Below are 12,062 nucleotides of genomic sequence, written 5' to 3' on the forward strand. Positions count from 1 at the left end.
TGCCTCAGGCTACAATGTAAAATAAAGTTGTGCCGGTCACAAGTTTGAAGTCATGTCTTAGCACTATACAAGCATTTCACATAGGTGTAGCTGTCACCGTCTATCTTGTTATGAAATATCACAGGTAACAATAAATAAGCATATTTCCTTTTAGCTTCTTTACGATAGCTCCCTGCACTGTAAACAGACACCTGCATCTTGAGGGTGCTGCGCTGATTTGTCAAGCCTCTACCCCCAGAGTGTTATGTTTTGTATTGTATATTTTCACCCTGGTACTGTGAAGCTGTTTCCCAACAACATGTATGATTCCACTTCTGGAATCTGGTGTGTGTGGATTCTGAGAATCTCAGAAGCAGACAGTTGCCATATGCCAGAGATCAGGCAGGTGCCTGGGGTCATTAAAAAACAGCTGAATAAAGATCTAATTAATGTTATCCTCAGAGTCCTGTCTTACAAAACTGGCAACGAGGATGGGAACCTGTTGAAGACGACACAGTGCAGAGGAAGCACAGGATACACGACCCTTCAATGCACACCTCAGGTTAAACAACAGCACAGGGTACACAACCCTTTAACGCACGCCTCAGGTTAAACAACAACACAGGGTACACAACCCTTTAACGCACGCCTCCGGTTAAACAACAGCACAGGGTACCTGACCCTTTAACACACACCTCAAGTTAAACAACAGCACAGGGTACCTGACCCTTTAACACACACCTCAAGTTAAACAACAACACAGGGTACCTGACCCTTCAACAGACACATGAGGTTAAACAACAGCACAGGGAACACAACCCTTCAATTCACACCTCAGGTTAAACAACAGCACAGGGAACACAACCCTTCAATTCACACCTCAGGTTAAACAACAACACAAAGTCAGATACTATAAAAAATAGGGCCAGAATAAGCAATCAGGTACATAGGTGAAATCACAGCCAAGCCAACACATTCAGACTATCACCATGACGAGAATGTTTTCAAATATATGTGGGAACAGATCAAGAATGGAAAAAACAGTTACAAGCAGGCAGCAAAACTAGCACACCACATACTTAAATGCACGTTCAAAATTTGTATTGGCAAAATAGGAAAGGTTAAATATTGCACTGCTCACCATCAAATTATTGCTATGCACAAATGCAGAAAGAAATAGTTTGTGCAAATAACAAGGCATGCTAAGAAGATTGGTGAGAAATGATAAGTCATGCTAAGAAAATTGGTTAGAAAGGATAAGGCATGCTAAGAGAAAAATTGGAGAGAAATGACACTGGTACACAAACCTAGTACCCAAGTATCCACCTGCTGGGAAGGAGAAGGTTATCAAACTACATAATATGTGCACAATCCTGGAGTACAAATGAAAATATTCCAAGATCTCATAATGGAGCTGAAATTCTTGCTTTCCAGTGCACCCCACATTTTTGCGTTTTAAAATCAGCTGTGTCGGAACACCAAGATAAAAATAATAAATTGAATGCTAAGAAGACATAACTAAATGACATTTCTTGGACATGACAGCCAGTCAGTCAGTCAGTCAAAAAGCTTTATTATCGGCTAAATGCCATAAAAGCACATATATACAATTTTTAAATACTTGAAATATGCCAATTTAAAAGAGGTACAATATAAACATGGTGCTAAAAAACAGTACACATAAAAGAAATTAGGGTATGGTGTCCTCCTAATAAAATTTAGGAGGTCCACTCCCACCATACTTTATATGATTCCTAATGGGTTAAAAACAATAACAATAACAAAGGTCTCACAGTTTGGCATTTTTGATCTTCGCGCTTCTGGAGCACCACATAGACAGGAGATATCTGGAGGTCACAAACACAATCAAGGGGGAAGTGTCATATTTTAAGATTCTATATACTTCCCTATAATCCCTGAGACCCGTATTCTTGCATAATTGTACAATCCATTTAGCTCTTGCCTTGGAATCTAAAGGGCAAAAGAGCAGAACATGCAGATCTGTCTCCTCACTACTTTCACACCCTGGGCATGTGCGAACTGCAAGAGGTACATTCAACCACTTATTGGCGACTGCCCTAACTGGGGGTGTTCCGTGTCTGAATCGGACATAAAGTTTCTTCTCAAGTAAGGGCTGGATGTCATCCAGGAATTGCTCAAAATGATAATTATCCTTGACCTCCAGTAATCTATTGCTCAACTTACCCAAAGCAGGATTAAGTGCTAGAAGATCCATGTGATATTGTTTAAGTGCTTTAGCCAAAAACCTTTTAGAGGTTAAAGTGCATGTTTGCTCTGGGGAAAGCCACATTTCTGCCCTACCCAATGCGTGACAGAGCTGCTACACGTGTTTTAACCAGGGGATTTTCCCCACTCCCCTTATAGACAATAGATCCCTCAAGTCCTCTCTATAACTTATCAGCTCTGGAGTAGTCCAGAGTCGCCTCCAATACAACAGGGGACGGTTAGCTATAACATCCTGTATAGGGGCCAAACCCAGATCTAAACGTAATGGAATCAGAGGGGTACTCTGGGGAAGTCTCAGTAAGCGCCTAATGAAGCTATTCTCAGTGATGGACAGTGAGGTAACACTAGCGTGACCCCACAACTCTACTCCATAGAGCGCACCACCCCTCGCCTGGGCTCTATAGATTTCAACTGGTGGTCCCAGGATTTTAAGTGAGCACTCGTTATACACCTTTAAAATTCCACCAGATGCTTGAGCCAGCTTCAGGTTTGCTTTGGCCATGTGCGACCCCCCACTCCATCCTATCATTCAATGTTACCCCCAAATAATCAAATGTGGAGACTCTTTCCAGCACCGAGCCATCCAAATGGAGGTGAGGGCAATTGGTTGATTTAGCGTGGAAGACCATGTATTTGGTTTTGGAAAGATTGAACTCCAAATTTCTAGTTCTGCAGAAGGAGCAGAACGCCTCCAAAGTTCGCTGGATACCCATAGAAGATTTTGATAACAAAAGCATATCATCAGCGAACATCAGAGCCGGTATCTTACGTGTGGCTAAACTTGGAGAATCTAAATCCCTCGCACCCAACAGATGGTCAATCAAACCATTGAGAAACATAGAGAAAAGAGTGGGGGCCAACACACACCCCTGTCTAACACCCTTTTCCACAGGGAAGGGGTCCGAGAGCTCCCCATTCCTCCCGTACCTCACCCTCGCAAAGGTGCCTTGATGTAAACGTTGAAACAATTGGCACACATATACTGGGGCACCCATCTCTAACAATATGGCCCAAAGCTTATCCCTCTGGACCAAATCGAAGGCAGATCGAAGATCTACAAAGATCAAATACAGACTGCCAGCTCCCATTGTCACAGTCTTCCAGTAGACCAATTGAAGTCTAAACAGTTGGTCGATGGTAGAGACCTTAGCACGGAAGCCCGCTTGGAGAGAGGTAAGGATTTGGTGTTCATCAATCCAACACTGCAGCCTCGTTAATAAAAAGTGGGCAAACAATTTCTGCAGGACATCAATCAGGCTAATGGAGCGGTAGTTTGCCGGGTCGAGTGGGGAGGCCTTTTTATAAATGGGGATGATCTCTGCACCCAACCATGTGTGGGGGATTTCCATATCGTGGAGGATGGCATTAAAATATAACCAAATATAAGGGGCCCAGACCTTCTGCTCGCTTAGGAATAGATCTCCAGGGATTCTATCCAATCCTGGATTCTTCCCAGAAGAAAGCTCCTCAGGGCCGCCTGAATTTCCAACATAGTACAGGGTCAACCAATCAATCAATCATCGCATTTATATAGCGCACTACTTACCCAGAGGGTCTCAAGGCGCTGGGGGGGGGGGTCTGCTACTGCTCGAACAACCAGGTCTTGAGTTGCTTCCTGAAGGCGAGGTGGTCCTGGGTCAGGCGGAGGTGGGTGGGGAGGGAGTTCCATGTCTTGGCGGCGAGGTAGGAGAAGGACCGTCCCCCTGTGGTGGCTCTACGGATGCGGGGGACGGCGGCGAGGGCGAGGCTGGTCGATTGAAGCGTAGAAGTTGAGGCGGCTGTTGTGGTATCCTGGGCCTTGGCTGTGTAGGGCTTTGTGTGCGTGGGTGAGGAGACAGAAGGTGATTCTCTTGTTGACCGGGAGCCAGTGCAGATCTCTCAGGTGTCCGGAGATGTGGCTGCGACGGAGGATGTCCAGGATGAGTCGTGCTGAGGCGTTCTGGATCCGCTGGAGTCTCTTCTGGAGTTTGGCGGTGGTTCCGGCGTAGAGGGTGTTGCCGTAGTCCAGACGGCTGGTGACGAGGGCCTGGGTGACCGTCTTCCTGGTCTCGGTGGGGATCCACCGGAAGATCTTACGTAGCATGCGCAGGATGTTGAAGCACGACGAGGAGACGGCGTTGACTTGTCTGGTCATGGAGAGGGAGGAGTCCAGGATGAAGCCCAGGTTGCGTGCGTGGTCTGTTGGTTTGGGTGCCCTGCCTAGGGCGGGGGGCCACCAGGAGTCGTCCCAGGCGGAGGGTGAGGATCCCAGGATGAGGACTTCCGTCTTATCTGAGTTCAGTTTCAGGCGGCTGTTCTTCATCCATTCGGCTACCTCTTTCATCCCTTCGTGAAGGTTGGCTCTGGCGGTGGCGGGGTCGTTGGTAAGGGAGAGGATCAGCTGGGTGTCGTCGGCGTAGGAGATGATGTTGAGGTTGTGCTGGCGTGCGATGTCTGCGAGGGGGCTCATGTAGATGTTGAAGAGGGTTGGACTGAGCGAGGAGCCTTGAGGGACGCCGCAGATGATTTCGGTGGCTTCTGATCTGAACGGAGGGAGGCGGACTCTCTGTGTCGTTCCGGCGAGGAAGGAGATGATCCACTCCAGTGCCTTCTCCTGGACTCCGACGTTGCTGAGGCATTGTACTAGGGTACGATGGCAGACAGTGTCGAAGGCCGCGGAGAGGTCGAGGAGGATGAGGGCCGCTGTTTCTCCGTTGTCGAGCAGCGCTCTGATGTCATCGGTGACTGCGATCAGGGCGGTCTCGGTGCTGTAGTTGGCCCGGAAGCCAGACTGCGAGGGGTCGAGGGATCCGTTCGTCTCGAGGAAGGCGGCCAGCTGCTTGTTGACGGTCTTCTCGATGACTTTTGCAGGAAACGGGAGCAGCGAGATGGGGTGGTAGTTTTTGAGGTCGGTGGGGTCAGCCGATGGCTTCTTGAGTAGAGCGCTGAGTTCGGCGTGTTTCCAGCTCTCCGGGAAGGTAGCAGTGTCGAAGGAGGTGATGATGTCCCGCAGGTGGGGTGCGATGATAGCGTCTGCCTTGTTGAAGACGTGGTGAGGGCAGGGGTCGGTCGGAGATCCGGAGTGGATGGAGTGAGGAAATATAAATTTTATGGTCAAGATGTGTTCCCTAGCGCGCACCCCACCGTCTCCATGTACAAATTAAGGTGCATGTAACTTCCCTCCTGTACCAGCTATGAAGACGCAAATACATTTGCGTCCAACGTTAACATGTCCTCTTTCAGACCCACCCTGAATGGGTTGAATGGTCCGTTCCTAAGTATGCTATGCCAACGTCTTTTTGTAGTGTACTTCTTCGTTTTTCAGCTCTAGCTGAGTAGGCCCTGAATTTCTGCCACCGAGCCTCTTTCCTGGCTTCTGACTCCAAGGGGCCTCTGCCCAGGCTGCCTCTGTACCCGTGAACTCTGACTTACTTTCAGCGCGGCCCCTCGCGCTCAGCTCAGCCTGCTGCCTGCCAAGATTGACTATAACCTTCGAGTTATCTGTTCCGCTCCTCGAAAATACATTCCTGCCTACTAGCTTCAGTAAACATCCTCCCAGTTGCAGAGCCAGAGGGCCGACCTGTCTCAGTGCAAGTAATTCATAGCTCCTGTTACCATGCTTCCATGGAAGGCCCCGTGCCCCACGCTTTCTCATACAGACACTTAGGCGCTTATACACGCATCCACAGTTAGCACAAGAATAGCTTCTACCCTAGAGACCTTTCCGCTCAGACAATATGGTTCCTAAACATCAGATATCAGATATGATAGACGTACAAGTTGATCTGACATGCCAGACTTCTGTCTCTTTCCGTCAGTGTAAATGTCAAGTCCCCTGCACCCCTCCAATCACACGTCATGCAGCTGCGCGCGCATCCAAGCTTCCGATTTCTGCTGACATTGCCACATTTCTGCTTAGTGCCACCCACCCGTGACACCTATCAGTGACGTTTCTAGCACACACCTCTAGTTCACGCCTCTTGATTACGTACTAGTACCACGTGTACACTGTTATCTTGTCTTCTCTCAGCTGTTACGCCTCCTGCACTGTTGCTTATGGCATGAATTAAGTATATAAGCTATGTACTGTTAATAAAATGTAGCGCTCTATCCCTTCTGACACCCCTGTGGTGGTCAGAACCCGATATCCTGGTCATGACCATTCCTTTTTAAGGAATAAAACCCCTAAGAAACTCTAACACCACGGACTCTGTCTCTTTTCTTCCGATCTGAGTTATTATTGATTAAGTACTTACCTGCATAGAAATTAAGAGAGTAAATTAATTATTTACATCATTTTGGCGCCCGAACAGGGACCCCTCCCCCACCTCACGCGCCGGTTGGCGCATTGCAAGCTCTGTCCCCTGCCATCAGTTAGATGGAACCTACGCGTACCGGCAGGATTTCCTGCATCTCCCTCTGACCCACGGAGGTGACGAAGACTGCGATCAGTGCCCAGACGAGGCGGTGAGGAGTGCGGAGGATCCCGACCAGAGCCTAGCCGAAAGAAGCAAGGTCCGAGGTGTCAAGAGGCCCACCAGGTTTCCGAGGTTTTCCGAAGTTTTCCGAAGTTTTCCGAAGTGTCGAGTCGAGTCCAGTCGAGTTTTCCGAGGCCTTCTGTTCCGTGCTTCCCGGTGAGTACCATTGCTGGGACGTATCTAGACGGGTTTGGGTACACAAGTCCGGTCTGCACTGTTTTTAGGCAGTGTATCTGTACTGTTTAGCAGTATATCTAGTATTCTGAACTTCTGAATTTCTGCACTGTTACACCAGTGTATCTGTACTGTTGAGCAGTACATCCAGTACATCCAGTATAGGGGGTAGTCATCTATGTTTCAAATGTCTTTTCATGTGATTAATGTCGTGGTGTGAATGTGAATGTGACCGTTTTTTTTTTGTGAATTATTGTGTCTCTTGTAAAATTAGCCATACCCAGTATTAAGTAAACTAAGGATTGAGCATTCAGTAATAAGTAAGCAAAATGCCGTTTTTCAACAAATTAAAGCAGATAGGAACTAGGAAAGGGATACTAGAGGAAGAAATTCCTATCCCCCCTAGGGACACTCCAGGTAACTTTATGTACCATAAACATGGCATAGACGCCATATTGTATCTAGACTTATGGACTGACTACACTAAACACCTAGACGAAAGACACCGATGGCCCGTTAACGGAACATGGGATGCCGAGTGCATCATGAAGGTAGAGGAAGCACTATGGAAAAAGAAAGCCAGACAATCTCAGAAAGACGCCATAGAATTTTGGCGTAAGGAATCACATAAACGTGCTGAAAGAGCACTCCGTAGAGAAGACAGACTTAAAGAATCAGAGAAAGCACAGGAAAATGAACTAGTTACCGAGGGGATTCGAGTAAAAAGTGAACAGATAGACCGCGCACGGCATAATCTTATGAATAGTATGTATCTTGTGGCCGAGGGTACACCTGAGGCCCTATCAGAAATACCGAAAAACTTACCGTCACCATTAGTTCCAACTAAAGTAATGCATAAGACTACTAAAGACATATTCCTAAATTCATATTTAGAGGATGTAGTACCAGCTTACACCAATCTGCCTGTTCGTGCCCTGCCTACTGACAGGGACGGGGATGGCACCCCGCCCCCAGATCATGTTCCGCCAGTACCACGACAGACCTCCCCCGTTCCGCCAGCCCCGCCACTTCCTGCACTCAAAACAGACCTACCGAAACCACGTTTGCCTGATCTAACAAAACGACAAATTCAAGTACAAAAACAGACTCCACAGGGAGATAATGCCCAAGCCTCCGCTTCAGGGGGTGCGACCGCGGGTCCTCGGACCCCGCCATTGACACACAGATTAAATCTCAGGGATATACAGAGTCCTCTCACGTTCAGGTCACCCCGCTTGGACGCATTCAAGGAAAACATTTCAGTTTGTAGATACGATCCAGTACCCGGTAAAGACGATCTAATGATATTGGCATCACTACGGTTAAGATCTGCTACTGATATCTTGCTATGCTATGTAGGAATGAAGGACCGTCTAGATAGAATATACGAGTTTGTTCAGACAGGGAAAGACCCTGACAGTATCAAAAATGCCATGGAAAACCAGAAAGTTGACATTCAAGCGCAGATACTACGATTTTTCATAAATTGTCTAATAAGAGAACGAGATAGGCCTGGAACAGATCAGAGTGAATTAGATGCACTGAACAAGTGGGGTCAAAATATAGCCGATGGAAAACATGACAAGGGGACTTGCATAGCCAGTATGTATAGGAAAATTAGAAAAGCAGTGATAGCAGTACACGAAAAGGGCAAAGAACAAGCTTCCTCCGAGGAGGAAGAAGAACTTGTAGAACCAGAAAGGACTACGGATACTATAGCATATGTAGGTAAGGGAACTTACCTTAGGAAGGGCATCCGTCCGGAAAACAAGAGAGTCTTTCTCTCTGCTTTAACAAATCCGAATTCGTCTGAACATCAGTTCCAGGAAACTGATAAAAGACTTCGAGACCGAATGGGGTACCATGTACTCAATTCTATGGATGAACAGGAACTAGCCCGGTCAGCCGTATTATGGGCCGAAAATCCAGACATGTATAATGATGATACATTAGCGCAGACATTCCTGAACCTCTCCCCAGACGAACAGAAATTAGCAGGTGTATACATGATTCAGCACCTCCTCATCAAGTACAGAAACCATCATTCCGACCCAGGTCCCTTACACGAAACACTAGAAGCACTACTTATGGACAGATGGAGAGGTTTCAGTACCAAGTTAATACAAATAATTCTAGAACAACGACATAAATATAACACCTTCATAAGCTCTGAATATGTTCCCGCCCCGCCTCCAGAAAGGAAAACCTACCACATGCAATGCGGGGGTGGCATTGAAAGTCAGAACCCCTTACGAGAAGTACACCCAGTTATGGGTACAGATAATATCTTGAAACGTGTATATGTACACACGCCATTGACCAAGTTAGAACTGTTAGAAATGAAGAAACTAGTCCCGTGTCATGATAAAGACCCTGCAGGTTTTCACAGAGAGCTTAAAGACATGTTACTAATGGGGGATTACACGTATGATGATATCATGAAAATGTTGAAAGTATTATTGCCCACGGGTATCTTCGAGAAACTGAAGGAAAAGGAATGGGAGGTGGGGGACACAAAGATTGCATGGGCAGAAATAGAAGACGAAGAAAGAAAACGGGTCCCAGGGGTAGGCCTTGGGGATAAGACTAAAGCATTACCCGGTTTGATAGTACAGGTCTTGCCAAGATTATTGACAACTAGAAAGGAAGATTGGGACGCGATCTCGTCCTGTAAACAGAAACATGATGAAGATACTAGTGACTTCTATTCAAGATTCGAGAAATGTTTTATTATTAACAGTGGCCTCAAACCAAGTAGCGAGTCATATCCGCATCTTTTTGTATCTAAATTAGTCGAGAACTCTCTACCATTAGTTAAAAACCGAGTGTACAAAGTTGAAAGTACTTGGCAGGCAAATACGCCATCCCAGATGTTACAAATGTTACAATATCACCAGAACAGAATTAGAGAAGAACAAGATCAGGAACAGAAACGTATGAAAGACACGAAGATGAAAATGTTAGTAGCACAGACGGTCCCAGCCGACGGTCAGAGAAAAGGTGGGGCCCAGACAAGTCACCCTACGGTTCCCGTTAAAGGGACATGTAATTACTGCAAGCAGCCAGGTCACTACGTACATGAATGTCCAGTCCTGAAACATAACATAGCAACAGGTAAAACAAAAGAAAGACCGCATCCGCCTAGACAAGACCATAACCAGCATCAGTCTCCACAGAATACACAAAATACACAGCCTATGCATGCTTCTTCGCCTCCAGCCCAGACAGTAGCGGTACCACAGCCACAGCCCATTGCCGCGACTCAGCAAGTTTCACAACAGATGTACCAGTATGCCCAGTCCGCGTATCCAGATTACCCCCGATATACATGAAACAGCCTAGAGAGGGAAGGCGGCCTGCCTCTTATTGAAATTCCTGTAGATCAAGAAGGCCCTTATGTGCACAGTCAGGTATTGGGAAAAGATAGAAAGTTTTTAATTGACACAGGGGCAAGTCGCACCACAATCAGCCATGATGAAGTCCCAGGGGCACCCCTCTCAGGCTCACAGAATGTTTCCCTTGGTTTTTCAGGACAGCCTATTGTAAATGAGGTATCGGAACCAGTACCCTTGGCTGTGGGTCCATTATCACGTATTACAGACCTGTTACTCACGAAATCATGCCCAGAAAATCTGTTAGGAATTAAAACTCTGAAAGCTCTAGGAGCTATAATATGCTGTTCCCCGGAGGGAGTTAGACTCTTTCTACGGGATTTCAAGGGTCACTATGTTTTAAGAGAGTTTGATGTCAGATTGAAAAATGTGCCAGATTACTTGTGGGCAAAGGGCCCAACCGATGTAGGTTGCATGCATATCACTCCATACCGTGTTACACTCAAGACAGGTGTTGTTTTACCCAGAATCAGACAATACAAGTTACCACCCGATGCTGTAGTGGCTTTACTGAAAATCATTGAAGAGCTCATTGCCCAAGGAGTGGTCGTAGAGACCGACTCCAATGTCTGTAATTCACCCATCATTCCGATTCTTAAACGTACCGACCCCAATGCACCGCCAGTATATCGGCTGGTGATTGATTTAAGAGAATTGAATAAATGTATTGTACCACAATACCCGGTGGTCCCCGACATCTCTTCCTTGTTGACTGCTATTGATTCTGAAGCAACGTTCTTTACTGTAATTGATCTCAAGAACGCCTTCTTTAGTGTACCTATTGACCCCGACAGCCAATATCTATTCGGATTCAGTTTAAATGGACGAAGCTTCAAATTTTCACGCGCACCTCAAGGATTCACAGAAAGCCCCAGCATCTATAGTCAAGCACTGAAAAGACAACTAGATTGTATTCAAATGCCAGTTAACACCACTTTACTGCAATACGTCGATGATCTGCTGATCACCGCACGAAGTGAGCCCGAATGCGAACAAGCATCGCTGACAGTTTTACATTTCCTGGCAGACAAGGGACACAAGGTGTCCCCTTCAAAGCTACAATTCTGTGTTCAGCAAGTTGTGTACTTGGGTCACTTGCTGTCCAAAGTGGGGAGACAGCTCACTCCCGATCGCATCCAGTTAATAGTAAATATGCCGAAACCCCAGACACAAAAAGAAGTGCGGGCCTTCATAGGCCTCACCTCGTACTGCAGACAATGGATTCCTCAATATGCATTTCTGGCTAAACCACTCATCCAGTTAACAACACAGGAGGCAGCAACTTCGAATATCCTCCCTTGGACTCAGGAACACACACAAGCTTTTGAAGAATTAAAGAAAGCCTTATGCCAAGCGCCAGTTTTAGCGACACCATGTTACAGCAAACCTTTTACACTTTTTGTTACAGAACGTGATGGTACAGCATTGTCTGTCCTCACTCAAGATCAAGCAGGTTCACATAAGCCTTGCGCTTATTTTTCAAGTACATTGGATTCAGTAGCTCAGGCACTCCCTGCATGCTTAAAGTCAGTAGCAGCAACAGCGTTAGCAATAAGACAAAGTGATTCAATTGTTTTAGGTCATCAGTTAACAGTTCAAGTACCACACTCTGTAGAGGTTTTGTTAAACAGAACCCAGACTCAGCACCTGACTATAGCACGACTGACAGGTTACGAATTAACGCTATTCCAGCCACACATAGAAATCAGACGCTGCAGCATCCTGAACCCAGCAACACTGTTACCTACCGTTATGACAGATCCAGCCCCGCATGATTGCATAGAGATCATTAATGCAGTAACAAAGCCCCGAC

The sequence above is a fragment of the Lissotriton vulgaris genome, unplaced genomic scaffold (assembly GCF_964263255.1).
Source record: "Lissotriton vulgaris unplaced genomic scaffold, aLisVul1.2 SCAFFOLD_211, whole genome shotgun sequence".
Taxonomy (NCBI): domain Eukaryota; kingdom Metazoa; phylum Chordata; class Amphibia; order Caudata; family Salamandridae; genus Lissotriton; species Lissotriton vulgaris.